Source organism: Protopterus annectens, chromosome 11.part0 (genome assembly GCF_019279795.1).
Source record: "Protopterus annectens isolate FY-2018-M chromosome 11.part0, PAN1.0, whole genome shotgun sequence".
In the NCBI taxonomy this organism is placed as follows: Eukaryota; Metazoa; Chordata; order Ceratodontiformes; family Protopteridae; genus Protopterus; species Protopterus annectens.
This window is the reverse complement of record NC_056745.1, coordinates 790,842,595-790,858,387: the sequence shown is the minus strand read 5'-3', so window position 1 is coordinate 790,858,387 and position 15,793 is coordinate 790,842,595. Positions and strand designations below refer to the sequence as shown.

Here is a 15,793-nt window from a genome sequence, read left to right as displayed (position 1 = left end):
TCCTTATATACATGGATAAAAGAAACCTCTCTGGACCACTTTTTTTTTTACCTTACCAAAGCCTTTGATATTATTCACCATCTCCTGCTCCTTCATTCCCTCCAAGTAATCTGTGTTAGCTCCAGCACTGTTACCTGGTTCAAAGATTTCTTAACAAATAAGTATTTCAGGTTAAAATCAGCTCGTGCCTATCACCTCTGGCAGCTAAAGGAGTAACCCAATACTCTATAGTCACCCAACTGTTTTATTCAGTCCTTATTAACAAACTACCATCCAACTTAAATATTCCTATCACTCTTTATACAGATGACATGATTATATTCCAATCCACTCCCCCACATTCAACTCTTCAAACTCAGCTCCAGTCTGGTCTCCACTTCCTTAATTATTGGCTTAACAATAGTATGCTTCTCCTAAACACCTCCACACCTCCAAAATAAAAAATATGATAGTTGGAATGTCAGAAAAACTTAAAAAAAAAAAAATCCAAAAAATCTTAGTATCAGAGATCTCAATGACCACAGATCTCAATGATACACAAAATAAACACATATGTCAATTAAATACTGAAATGTATGGTTGTACCAGTCACTTAACTTCAATAATCACATTGAAAACACCAGGAAACAGATCAATTCTCTTTATTTATTATTCTGAAAGATCTGTCCCCTGCTCTTTAGACCAACTAGAAGCTATGACAGGCAATGGGCTCCTCGTTGCTCACCTTGAATATGGGCTCACCCTTCATAGCCACAGCCTCTGAAGGAAACACAGCCACTCTACAGCCCACTGGAAAAATCTGCTGATTCATTTCTAACCAGCCCACCCTGCAAGAATACTACTGCACCACTCTCTGTTCAAAGCCAGATTGCTCCCAACCTCTTACATATATGAGCTAGTCCTATGCTCTCTTCTTTTCAAACTATTTCAGTCAGATGTTTTCCTGTCTTTTGCTGTCAAAGTCCATAACAAAACCACTGCTACAACCTCTTCTAAATAGCTGCTTCACTCCAGACCTCCTCACCTTCAGATCTAGCTGCACTGTACTGACCAATACCTCTCCATTCTTGCATCCAAACGGTGGCGATCCCTCCACCCTCATATAAAAGAAACCTCCTCTTTCCCATTTTCAGAGCACAAAAGACACTTCCATCAAAAATCTGATTGCAAGTGCTTTTCCACTGGACACATCACCTAACTCCCTTCTCACCTATATCACTTCTACTTCGATGCCCTGTTCCCTCCTGCTGTTTCTTTTCCATATTTACTACTAGTATTAATCTTCATTTATTTTATTACTTGTTAATAATATCTTCTCAGTGTTTCAATTGTCTGCAATAATCTCTATCTTCTTTGATCATTCCATGTTTGTGAATTACTTCTGTTTTATTTTTAGTGAATTTCTTCACCTGAACTTTGCCTTCAAAGAGTCTAGTGTGATCAGCATATTACCCAAGTAGACACACTAAATAACTAAATAAAATGTCTTTAAGCCTGAAATAATATAAGTCAGCAGCAGCTGGGTCTTCTCCAGTTGCTTGACATGTTTATTGAAGTATATACTGAAGGATAAATTGTGCTTTATAACTGGTTTAACCAGTGCTGAATATAAGGGTATGCCGACATCTTTAGATATGTTAGACCACAAACAGTGAAAATAATACTGAAATGCAAATAATGACAGCAGCTACATTATGTACCCATTCCAGATGCCTCAGCAAAGACTTCAGGGGCAGTAAAACCCATTTTGCAGAACACCACAATATATATTATAAACTAATTAACTAATCAAAAATTCCCAACTCACTTCATTATTAAGACCATTAGGTTTTAATGCCACAAATTTAGGAATACAGCACAGACAATTTCTTCTGCAGTAAGACCTCATTTAAATCAACACTAATTCACAAACTTATGCTTAACTTGAAGTAAAACATCCACTTTTAATAAAGAAGTGCCACTAAAGTGATGTGATTGAAAATGTTCAGCCACAGGCTTTCTTTCTTAATTATTTTGATGACTTAAGTGTTCACAAATTGCATCTTTTAGTTTTGTCTTTATTTTTCCAATATGAAAAACATTGCAAGGTCACTTAAGGGTATATACCACAAACACAAAAATCACAGCTAAACATTTCTGTCATATCTACCTTGACACCATTTATAAAATTAAATGTATTAATTACTAAACTACCAGAATGGCCACATGCATAGATGCCAAGTTTAGACGGTTGAGCATACATCAATTCATGTACAGTATATATAAAATATAGCTACAAATCAATTTGTTTACTAAATTTAGAATATGGCTATTAGTTGGCTGAGTAGATGGATCCTTTTTGTACAGATGGCACATGATGATCAAAGGTGAGGGACCTGTCAACCCTGGAACCTATATCCCTGACTGCTTCATCATTTAGTAGTGAAGTATTGTATATATTGTATGTTGAGGGTAGGGATGTTTGCCAAATGGAATGACACTAGACTTTTTCACATTTAACTCTATAACTTTGTTGATAAGACTCATTAAGTCTGGTGGGTCTATAATTACTGGGGAATGTGGTGTAGCCACCCTTGTGGAGGGACTTCCCCATTTGTGGTACACATAATTTGGGAACAAATCCAGTGGCTAAGCTTAGGTTAACCAATTTCAGTAGATATTCAGAGAAGGTATGCCTGGCACTATTGAATGAACATCCAGGTACAGTAAAATCTCAGTTAACTGGAACTCAAGCAACTGGCAAAAACAAATTGAAGAAATACAGTACAGTTTTTATGTGCTGCTCTTTCTGTTTTCTCCTCGCAGAAACATACCTTACATTTTTAGAGTTTTAGAGTTTTAAAAAGGAAGATAAGAATAAATTCCTTCTCTCTCCAACCTGAGAACAACTCAATCCAAACAAATAGTACAGGGAACAGTATTAGTCAGGCCTATTTTTCATAGTAACTCTCAAGCAACCAGAAACTAGTTATCTGGCATCTACCAATCCCCATGGGTGCCAGTTAACTGAGTGTTTACTGTATGTCATCAGGCCTCATGGAGGAATGGGATCACCTTTTGAGCATGCTCCTTTTTGATAATATGAACATTAAGGAGTTCTGTGATATGTAGAGTTTGGATACATGTCTCATATATGAAGTTTGAACTTGGTTGCTAATAAGTGGTTGATTTTTATTGGGTCAGAGCAGCTAGCCCAATTTAAGATACATTCTGTGAATTTTTTGGCACTTTTCCTTAATTTATTGTCATAACTAAAAAAGGACATGTAGCTGTCCTTAGCTTCAGAAGTTAGTCTATGTTCGTGGATTGTTTTTCTAATACTAATCATATTTTTCAGTTTTCTGATAACATTTTTGTACTGCCTCTTTGTGAAGAATTTTATATCTGACATATCCTTTAAGGAATTTATTTTTATCTTGATGAAAAGTATATGTTGGTGGGACACAGTATAATTTAAGGAATTCGTTTTCTCCTATAATATTTATTTAAGTTGGTGAACCAGGTGATTATTTTTTGAATTTCCCATTGTATTTTGTTCTGGTTTGGATAGCTCAGTCTGTATGTTTGTCTAAGTGGGTGCAGATTTCCTCTGTGGTGATAGCATCCAAGCTGGTGTTGTTATACATGAATCTTAAACTTTTATCATTTAAGTTATGAGGTCTGTCCATCTGAAGTCCTTAAGTTCAGAAATATTAGCTTCATAGGTTTTTGGAGATTTTGATGGCACATGTCATATGTTTATTGTACAACTAAAATGGGGAAGGCGATACCAGGGGAATAGTGTATATATAGGGGTAATAGTGATGAGGACAAGATGGATTTATTAGCCTTCTGTACTACATGGAATTTTTTTAATTAAATCCGAAAACATCAGGGGATATTCTACATTGGCGGTGTATGTGCTCAAGTTAAATATTACATAGATATTGCCTCCCAAAATAATGGAATTCTTGTCAATAGGCAGCACTTGTAATGCTATTATGAATCTAGCATGGGTAATTGCAGATATGAATGGTGTAATGTAGTTAGCTATAAGTTTGTAGTTTGTCTTATGTATGGTGATCTGGAATTCCATGAGTTCTGTTATCTTTGTGGGCCTCTGGGAATCTGTCAGGAGGTAATATGATCCTTGATAAATATGAAGATGTCACTACATTACCTCATTCTGAAACAAAATATAGCTTTCAAATTGCAAATATGGTATCAACTGCATTTGCAAATCTTTGCTCTAAAATTTAATTTACTTTACAATTAGGGAATTTCCACTTCTGGCAGGTTAACTACGGTAGTGTAATTTGTGTTACATCAAGCATGTGAATTGATTTTATTGTCATAAACTTTTGATTTTATGTAATACATAAAAAGGCAGATTAACAAAAAACAGAAAAGATGCTTATAAAAAGGCAGGTTAACAAAAAACAGAAAAAATGCATAGATAGACAGATGGACAGATAAGTGCAAGATGTGAAGTACAGCTGCCACAAGCATTTACAGTGTATGCCTATACAGATAAAATTGTGATTCACACTACTGAGGTCATAAGAAAATTCTCTCTAGAAATTGTTGTTCTAGTGTCCCACACTGATCACATGAAATAAACTATTGTATCTTGACATAATTAAGTCATGAATATTGACTCATCTTTGTCTATAACACAGCATGAAGTACTTTTCAAAGTGAAAACATATCAATAGCATCAACTCAAGAAAAGTGATTCATCACATCACTAGATTTTTATGATTTTTGCTTCATTTTAATATCGTTCTACTTTTATCATATCTTTTCTTTATTGGTTCTACCTTTTGTCCTAGCTTTACCAATGTACTGTCTTCTGTATGCATTATATCCACACCTCCAATAATCTGGTGTTCACGGGGATTCTCTATGCACATTTTCTGGGGCTTTTTTTCTGAACAACTTCACCTCTTGTTAAACACTGATATTCTGTCAGGCATTACTTATCAGTACTGGAGCTGCAACCTGCTAGTTCAAAGTGGTCATCAACTGCTTCAAATGCATTCCAACACACTCAATTCTGCAAGTCAGTGGGAAATAAGTGGCAATTAAGCAAGAAAAAAAACTATATACTACTTTCTTTTTCCTAAAATGTTCATTAAATAATTACAACTGGCAAAGAATTGCCTTCATAGTATTTACCTAGTGCTGGCTCTTACTTGTTAATAACTAAATTTTACACATACACTGTCTGATAGCTAGAGCACTGTGAATAGGCTGGAAGTGATCCCTCATGTCCTATATAACCTCATCTCATGTACTTTAAGAATAAAGAGACTTAAATAAACACTGGAAGCTTTCATAACTATATAGCGATTTTCTTAAAATAGGGGAAAACATTTCCAAGTAACACAAAAATCTTCACTAAGTCTCTCATATTGTAACCTAGAAATGCAGTAGTCCCTGAATAATAGCATGGGCTTACCAGATGATCATAGTTGCTCATAGAGAGTGTCTCTAAAGTAATTGTTAGCGGCATGCATTTTGATTCCCAGGATTTTAACCCTACCCCAATTCCCAACCACCCCTTCACTTCTTTTATTGAAACCAAAAATTAATCTCCCACCTACCTGAGCAATCACCTGTGTCTATCCAATTAAAATGCAGGCATTCATTTCATCCTTCCCCTATACACCCTACTAATCAACAATCCTCAACAATCAACAAATCAATTCTCACTCCCACACATTCTACTCACCCTTCCTGCCTTACAATCAAATAACTCCACCAATGTCTGTACTAATATTCCCAGTCTTCTACATAGCAAATCCTTCTTTACCCTGAAATTGTCTGACACCATGGCTTGCTCCACCCAAACACATTTAAGGTTCCTCTTCTCAGGTATAATCTACTTATACTTCTTCCCTACAAACCTCTCTCTTACAATACACAGACCATGCTCACTATCTTCTGATAACTGGACATTGGCCAGCATGTCCATATATATCCAAAATGCAATTTAAAAAGCACCAAAATTAGGAATGCTCTACAGAGCAAACAAAAAATAATTTTCCTCAGAACTAATGCTAAATAAATAGGTTGAAGACTTGGCCTACTTCAACCTAAACCAGGGACCCATGCTAATTGTAGGAGGAGTCTATGTCACCCAGCTGGCCAGTGTACACACATTGTAATGCCCAGCAGCCTTGGGTAAATAAGCTACTTGTTTGTAGATGTCCATTTGTTCAGCCTGGGTTACTTGGGATAGCTCTGTTGAGCAAAACATGGAGATAAAGCCAATCAACCTGTCAAACAGGAACTAAAGATTGCTAAATTCAGTATAGAGAGATGAGTTGTGTCAGTCAGGCATGGCTGTCAAAGAAGATAGCGGGTGGAATTGAATCAAGACAGATGGTAACAGCTGATACACTACACCAACCCCATGTACAAAATGGAAAAAAGGGGTTGAAGATTATGATAATAATGATGATGCTGATGATGATTAAGAACTAATATTAAAATAATCTTAGCTGTAATGTACCTACTACCATCACTAACTATATGGAGCACTTGTGCATTCAAATCTAAAGACCTCTCTAAAAACTGAACTGGAGCAATGTTACACAATTCTCGAAATAACACTCCACAACAACCCTAAGATCAAATAATTAGCAGCTCATTATCATACACAAACCAAAAAAAAATAAATAAAAAAATCTGCAAGGCACTCCCAATACTCTAATGCTGTAGCAAAACTGGGAACTCACTTGCTATAATAAGGTCACCACACAATCCCCACATGTTCAAAACTTATAAAAATTCTTAATTTCTGGCTCGGCTCATGTTTTATACCCGTCTAGTCCCATTGTATAATTCATTGTTTCCCTTTTGCTCCACCTCCAGCTTGTAACCACAGTTTTATCTGTCACCCCACTTGCTTGCAGCCATCCTCTACCTTCACTTCACCTAGCTACAATAATTTTCATATTCCTGCCATACTATCCCTCTTCCATACCTTACTGCCAACTCCTGTCCACTACTGAAAATGATATTCTCCTGCTATGCTACCAAAGTATTTATCCTTCAAAATTCATTTGCGATTTGAAAACATCTGTTTTCCTATTAACTTTTTGTCAACTTACTAATAATCCTTTTCTCAACTAAATGCTGCCTCTTTTTCTCTCTTTTAAATTCACATATTTTCTCTACTTGTTTTGCTTTTGTTTCTGTCTTACTCTTTTTACCTCTAATAATTTAAACAAATCTTACTACTTTTTTTTGGTTACTCTGTAGTGTATTATATTGTATTACACTTGTACAAAATGACATCTTTTACAACTCTGTTATATTATACCACCCTTGTGAAAAGGACAATTCATATCAAATATTTATAGTTGTTATATTCTACTGTTTCAATTTCATGTAATGTGTTGGAGCTCTTCTCCCTGGACCTCCACTAAAAACATGTTATTGCCCAGTCAGAAATTCCTGGTAAATAAATGTCTATAAATACAATGAAATAAATAAATTAATTAATAAATAAATAAATAAATTAATTAATTAATTAATAACCATCTTTCTGTTTGACATGCCTAAAATTTATTCTACAAACTAAAGGGAATTAAAACCAGAATATTATAACCTGGAAATAGTAGGGAATGATGAACTCTAAACAAGTATATTTGATGATTCACTTTACACATTCACATTTGTCTGCCAGGTATAGTGATGTTTTCCCATCAGATCAGATAGATGGAATTGTCAAATGGAAGAAGCAAAGAGTTTCCTCCTCATGGTAAATAATATTTGCAAAATACAGCAAACACAAAAATTAGATTTCCTGTTTCTATACAGCGGTAAATGTACAAAATCATCTGCACAAATCCTGATTAATAGTAATGATTTTTATTTAATCCATTTCCATTTCTGTGCTTTTAAAGTAGTCTTACTGCTAATCTGTTAATGTTGTTTATTAAACCGGGGTATACATTTGCGACATTTTTTGATATTCATTTTTGTGTGAGTAGACATTGTATGTGTTCTTGTTCTGTTTTTTAGGCTTAATTTTCAGTTGTTTTTCGGAGTGGATATCACTTTTATGTGTATTTCTAAAGTGTGTTGCATTACAGGATCTTCTCAGTCTGGCTGGGCTTGACTGTGCTACACTGTCTTGCTATTCACTGCTGCTGGAATAAAAAGTTTAATTAATTTCACCTTGCTGCACAATGCATATCAGTGGGTCATTTTGGTAGTTATGGATGCAATTGGGTTGTTGTAAAATGTTTATAATTATTATTTAGTATTCATTATATTCATTGTTTCCACTGCCCTAGTTTTAACTGTTGGTCTAAGGCACACTGAGTTGTACACTTCTGCTATTATTTATAGGAACTATTTGTTGCTTCTCTCATGGCTGTTTGCACACTACAGCATTTCTTTGTATATAACAATATGTAATCCACAGGTCACTTGCTGATAATACTGTTTTTGTTTTATTAGCCCCTTCCTACTGCTAGAGCAGTTCACAACCAGTTTGAACAGCTATTTCAATCTACATTTTCCTTTGAATTTAGATTATTGACAGTAACTATAGCTGGCTGCATCCAAATCTCTGGTTAGCAAGTTTGATAAATCCTAGCAATAAACTTTGTGTAGCAGCATAGGTTAATCACTTGGTGAGTTATGTGCTTTGTGGCATCATTGTATAGATTTTAAGCCTAATGATGCTTTCAAGTGTATATTTTGTACCACCCATGCCAACCTCACGTCATTATTTTGGTGTGAGAGCTTTGAGTGCTTGATGTGTAGCATCTGGGCCAACATCTTTCCTTGAAAGCTTTCTAGCCGAGGTACCAGAAGCTTGTACAATAAAATTTGCAGCATTTTTGTCTGACCCCCAAGGTGTTTTTTGGTGAATTTTGGTCACAGGAATAGTCTGTTTTATGAGCCAACATCTAGTCATATTACTTGTATCACCTGAGCCTCCAACCATCTTTCAGTTATTACAGTGTATTTGTGTACTGCTCTATTACCACTGCAAATTGTGTAATGTACCACAATATAGCTGTGTTCTCCTTTCTGACCTTAGTGTTTATTTTATGCTAACTCATCAATCCTTATACTAAGGTTATTATACATCTGTGTAACTGTACTGAACTAGAGCCGTGTGCTGCTCACAGATGAGACTGTATTACGTATTTCCTTTCCTATAAGATCAAATAGTTTTTGCATCAGTGATAACACATCTTTAACTCAGTACATCTCCTCCACAACATGTTGCTCCATCCAACATATCTTCTCTGCCTGCTGACTAAACTGATTCTGTATATCATTCCTTTCCTAAGTAATTCAACCAACCAGCCAAACACTGAAGCCTTTTCTAACTCTATTCCTTCTATTACCACCCCCATTGCACTTGATATGCTGAGACAGGGTAGGAACTGCTTAATGATCCCTGAGAGCTAGCTACTACTTTACCAGCATGGCATAATTTGTGAGAGGTGTAATTATCTATATAACCTGGAGGCATCTTCTCACTTCTGCAGACAGTCATTAGACAACAGAAAAACTCACTCAGAACTCCACAAGATCACACTAAACCAACATATATTGAGGTTCCAAAAAATGCTCTACAAGCTCTGAGTGTCAGTACTAAAAAGTATTTGCATCAGTTTAGAATCAGAACTCCACCATACTCATATAACTCAATGAGTCATCATCATCTAGTTGCAAACCTTTGACTTCCACTAAAACAAACCATTAATTATTGATGCACACTCTGATGGATAAAGACAGGGTGAGATTTAGCTGCCTTTTCAATGCCAGGATCCATGGCATAGTCACTCAAATAGGACAAATATGACTGTGACCTGGTGGAGTCCCATCTAGGTGCAAATGATCTGGGGCACTTAACACAGAAGGGCACGACGCAAGACACTTCTCAGCTTGCGATACATGTGTGAAATGCAGGTAAAATGTTGGTCCTTAGTGGACTCCTATCCTAATAGAAAAAGGTAATCAGATTCAAAAAATATCTAATTGGCTTTAACAATTTGCTAAGTAGATGGCGTCATTCTAGGTAGTTCCAGTATGTGTCAGCTTGGTACAAGATCTTTAACAACTCAACTCGTTCATCAAAGATGGCCTGCTCCTTTCATTCCACAGATTCTGCATAGTGAACAAAACCTTTGCTGGCTAAACACTATCTGTTTTTTTGACAATGTCAGACTTTTTGACATTCCAGCATAACAGTAGGTTTACAGTACATTCCAATTTGGATCTTATCTGTTTTTGTAAGCTCAATGCTAGATGTTTTAAGAATAAATTGACAGATCTTGAGGCTTCCCTGCAACTTGAACACAACCACATATCAGTCATAAGAGAAGTTTGGCTTCAATATGAAGGCAGTTTTTCCACTTTCCTGGGTTTCAGTTTTTATCACACATTCAAACTGGCTCGAATATGTGAGAAGTATCAAATACTGTCAGAGACCAGTTGTCTCTCCAGGCAGATTCTCGATGACATACAAACAGAACTTACTATATTTCAAATTAAACTAATGACGAAATATTATCAGTTCAATGTCTGCCATAGTTCACTTCCAGACGTTCACAGGTTAGAGTCATATATTAGACTAACAACTACCAGGTCCTTTATAAACTTAGTCTTGCAATCCAACCTAGTTGTGTCCCCATGTATCATGGGCAGTTATTAGGAACGGACATGCTAGGAAGTTTCTAGACATTATGTGGGGGAGAGGTATGCTAGTTTGGTCATTACTATCTACCTTTGTCTATCAGAGACATTGGGGCCATTCCAGAGGTTAATTTCTGATTTCTCATCCATTGGTCAAGGTTACACTTAAATAGGGTTAGGGATGAACTCTGCTTCACATGGATGGGGACTCTGTTCCAGAGTAACCGAATCCTCTGAGATACATATCTGTCTCACTGTCATGTATTATTTTTGTCACAAGCAAAACTTATATCCTTGTATCTAGTGGTTCTAATGCTGTTCATTTTGCAGATGTGCAAAAGATCCATCAATGCAAGATCCAAGGATGCCTTGTATTCCAGGCATTGATTGCCTCTCAGTAACCTGTAGGAGACAGAGTATAGAGATGGCACTTTAAGGTGATCTGTATAGGACAATGTGTTTATACCCTTGGTTCTCCTGGTAAGGAACCTTTGCGGGCATTCCAGCTATTGCAAACATCTATTCAGGTACATGCTGAAGGGGCATTATACTCAATGATGGGTCTAATAAGGGCCAAATAAAATGGCACTATAACATCCTTGGACCTGGATGCTATGCCCTCACTTATAAGTTGGGAGACATATAATGATTTTCTTACTACCTTGGCCAAATGTTGGTCAAAGGCCAGATTACTGTCTACATATGTTCCCAGATCCCTGGCTACTGTGTCAGCTCTTAGGGGTGTTTTTTTTTTTGATAGAATAATTAGTCTGGGAGGCAGTTTTCCCAAAAGGCACTCTAATGCATTCCTTAGCATTGAGTTTTAGTGTGCAATGTTGGCACCAGTCATTTATCTGTGTTAGACCCTCTTGTAAGATGCTTGTGTCATGAAAAGAAATCTCTGATAGCTCCCAATTGGCTGTCATCTGTGAAATAGGGAAGCCAAAGGCCCTTGACATTAGACTTTACCACCAAGAAATAGATATCAAATAGGAATGGTCCCAGCATGGAACCCTGAGGTACCCTGGACAGGTATCTTAGTGAACATGGTATCACCAGTCCTGACTTCATGGCTCTTGTCTGTGAGCCAGCTGGCAAGCCAATGAATTATGTAGAGGTTTTTGGCCAGTTCATTGAGTTTTCAACTCTACTTGTGGAGGGTATTGTATTTAATGTCTTAGCCAGATCCAGTTAGGTTGTATGCACAGTTTTCCCCTTATTAATTGCCTTGGTGACCTTCTCAAAAATGTCCACAGTCAAACTGGGTTGGGTACAGTGTCTGAAGGTTGCCCGTGTCTTTCTTTATCATTTCATGATAATTCCATGGCTTTGCATATAAGACTAGATAGACTAAAAGGTCTGTAGTTTTTGGGGTCAGTTGATGGTCCATCCTTGCAAAGTGGGATAACTATTGCTAGTCTCCATTCTCAAGGTGCAAAGCCTGTTTTGAGGTTATAGTTGAAAAGTGACTCAAGTGGTCTTGACAGGCCATTTTTCCAACTTATTTAGGAGGCATCCTGGTATATTGTCATGGCACACTGAGGCTGTGTTTTTGTCCTTAGTGAGCACTGCCAGGACCTGGTTTCTGTTATTAGTTTTGGGGGAGTTATGCTAGCAGGCATTTCATGAAGGGAGGTGGAAGGGAGTGGAAGTGAAGTTTGAGCTGAAATTGCAAGCCAGCAAATTCACTATGCCACTCTACTTAGTAAAAGTGGCAGCTCAGACAAGCAGTTTGGCACACTGATATGTGCTTCTTTGAGGTTTAGGACATAGTTGAAGAAGGCCTTGTGGTTGCTTTAGCCTATGCAGTTATCTTGTCCTTTTAATTTGCCTTGTTGAATTTAATTAGTCCTCTTAGTTTCTGTTTAGTGTAATTGGAGAGCTCCTATCATTATGGGAGTTGCTCTTCCTGATTTTAGCCTTGACTTTTTTTCCTTTTGTTAAATACCCTGTTAAGATTAGGATTCCACCAGTATGTTTTTTTTTTTAGAGTTTATTTTGGGCTTACTTCCACTGGAAACATTGGTGCCTATACAGCCATTTATATGGTTGTACAGGGTTTCTGTAAACAATTCTGCATAGGTTATTGTGAACTCAGGGTTGGGAGGGACATTACAATTTGATAAACTATCACTTAATAAGGTGTAGCTTGGTTTGGAAAAGTATTTAACTGTTACAGACCTTGCTGGGGTTACTGAGTTGATTTTTGTATTTTGAAGGAGACAGCTTTGTGGCCCGACCTCACAAGTGAGTGTGTGACAGGGGTGAGGGTTGATACAGCATTCTCACATATTGGTGAGTACCAGGTCCAGTATGCTTGAACCTCTGGTGGATGTGCACACTATTTGGTCAAGTGTATTTGTGTTAATAAAGTCCAAGGATGGTTGTGCCTGTGAGTATAAGGCAGTGTATGTTTCCCATTCTGTAGAGGGCTTGTCAAAGTCTCCCATGAAGAGGGTATTTGGTTTAATGGTGAGTGTTTCCAGTAGGTCTAGGTATGAGCTATTGGATTCTAGGGACATAGTGGGTGACCTGTAGCCTTGCTAGGATAATGTATGGGACTTTGTCTACTGTGATTTGTGTGTGAATAAATTCCAGGGCATCGTCCTTTTTAACCAACATAGAGTTATGCTTGTTGCTAATATAGACTTAGACTCCTCCACTTTTTGTCTCTCTCTGTGCAAATGATGGTCTAAATATGTGAAAGGCACTTTGCACTGCCAGGCTACTTTCTGTGCATTTAAAACATGTCTTGGTAATGGCACAAATGTCTATATTCTCCAGAGTGAGGAGAGCCTGTAGAGAATGAAGTTTCTTGTTTATGCATTGAACAGTAACACCTTTAGGTTTCTTTGGATTTTATTTTATATGCTGGCAGGTTTGTTAATATGTCATTGCCTAAAACAAGCTCTAACAGTGAGGACGAATAAAGTTTTAGCCAATATTCAGAAGCCTAGGAGAGACAGGTTTAGACCACCCTTTGCAAAGCAATGTGGTCTGTCAACCATATCCTCCCATGGTGGCAAATATTGAATCCCCCAGAAAGATACCAGAAACTAAGCCGATTATTGAAATACATAATTTTTTTGTTCATGCTGTAGCATAATCCTTGGTGATGGCAGAATGCAGCTCAATGCAAGGCACATACCTGCCTGAGATACATATTCATAGAGATTAACAATGTCTCTATTCATATAATCTGGGGAAGTATGCCTTAGGTTGTCAACTCCCACACAAACTATGACAGAATCATATTTGTACCTGTGGTGTCGTGACTTGAGTGTGTGTGCATAACTTGATGGATCCTGGCTCCAGATAAGCAATTAACTGTTATGCTCTCCTTGCCTAGTCTGTTGCCGAGGCCTCTGTGTGTCATACAATTTAATCCCCTAAGACAAGAGACCTGGATAATGTGTCAGCTTGCCTAATGGGATTTGTTTTTGGGGCTCCACTGCTACAGGTGTTATGTGTGGTGTTTGGTGCTGATTTTGTTGAGTGCTTTCAAGATTGCTGAGGACAAGCATTATTGTTTGTTGGCTTTGGAGGTTTTCCGGGTTACAAAGATTGCCTGTTAGTGCCTTACTTAGGTTGATTTATGTGTATGGTGGACACTATGTGTGGAGGATGTAGCATGTGTGTGTTCTTGATGGCCTTGTTTTTATGTGAGAGTTTTGCCTCGAGTGAAATTGTGTATGTGCACCTCTTGCATAGTGTGTTTGTTTTCTAAGGATTAAACAGTTGTCTGTGAACAAAAAATAATCACTGCATTGTCCAATGATGCCCATGTCTACCATGCTGGCTAAGAAAACATTCATAAATTGCAAAAAAAAAAAATGCTCTCTGGACCTTCATTTGGGTGAGCTACTGTAGGTCATGGGCTGGGTTATACAGAGACCTCCTCTCTTCTAATGTTCCTAGGGGACCATGACATATTTAAAAAAATGTATTTGCTGAACTACCCATAAAAAATACATTTTGATATGTTATTTCATGTCTACATTGATTACTGGGAACATAAATAGCACAGAGGATGCACCCAAAGATTCCTAGTCATATTGAAAGCTATTGTTTTTTAAAAGTAGTTAACTAGTCCACTAGGAGTCAAAATCTTCTTGAACTTTTCATCATTAATAAATCCATTTCAAAAGATACAGATGTTCTTGCAAATAAATTTAGTGCCAACTTAGCACCATTGGAAGTCAACAAAATTCCACAATTTTGCCAGTGCATTCCTTTCTTCCTCAAAGACCATTACAGAATATGAACCACTCAAAATAAAGTCCACAAAAACCAACAAAATATCAAAAAAATCCCACAAGGATTAGAAGAAATTCACTGAAATTCTTTAATATTAAGCGCTTTTGTCTCTCCAGTACTTCTTCAGAACATAAAATACAGTGCAACACTATTTCTTTAAATAACCTTTTATGTACATGCACTCTCATTTATTAAGAGATTCTTGATATTTTTTGTTGTTGTTAACTCATGATTTGTTGGCAGAGCATTTGTTGTTTTTGATGATGGATGTGGTTGATTTTTTTCAGTGATCCCACATAAAATTGGCCTTGAATGATATTTTGTTTGAAGGTGAATATTTTTTGCAGAATTCCAGGGTGGTGTTGGGGCCAGGGTGTGCCCTGATATTTGCAAAATTGTAATCTATTTTTTGGAGAAGCAATATGTGTTTGGTTTCAGGTTTACTATGTCCATTTTTAGATATTTTTGATCTTTGAGTGATATATTTATCCTAAGGTTAGGGTCAGAGGAACAGTTGCCTATGTAAATTGCACCACTTCATTTTTAAAATTCATTTTCACATTTTCCATTGATGGGATTAATTTTTTAGATGTAAATCTTTACTAATGACTTTATTAGTTGGCAGTTTGTGTCTAACATTTATAGAAAGAAAATGTCATACTTGCATTATGACAGTTTATATCTTTACACCAAAAGAGAGGTGTGGTAAAGATTTAAATGGTTTATGTGGCTAGAATGGCATCTAGGGCAGAAATATTCTTACATGAAATGAACTGCCTTGTCAACTTACATGCTGAGTGAGGGTATGCTCTATCCTTCATTTTACCTATATTAGATGAGGTGGTAAAAAGAATGAATTGTAATTATAAGCAGTTATTGGGTAATT

At 36.8% G+C, this 15,793-nt stretch overlaps 1 protein-coding gene across 7 annotated transcripts in view; it reads right to left on the bottom strand.

Moving 5' to 3' along the window:
* Positions 1 to 15,793, bottom strand: part of CHRM2 (cholinergic receptor muscarinic 2) — a 2,909,771-nt gene that overhangs the window by 14,352 nt on the left and 2,879,626 nt on the right. The gene's annotated exons all lie outside the window — the stretch shown is intronic.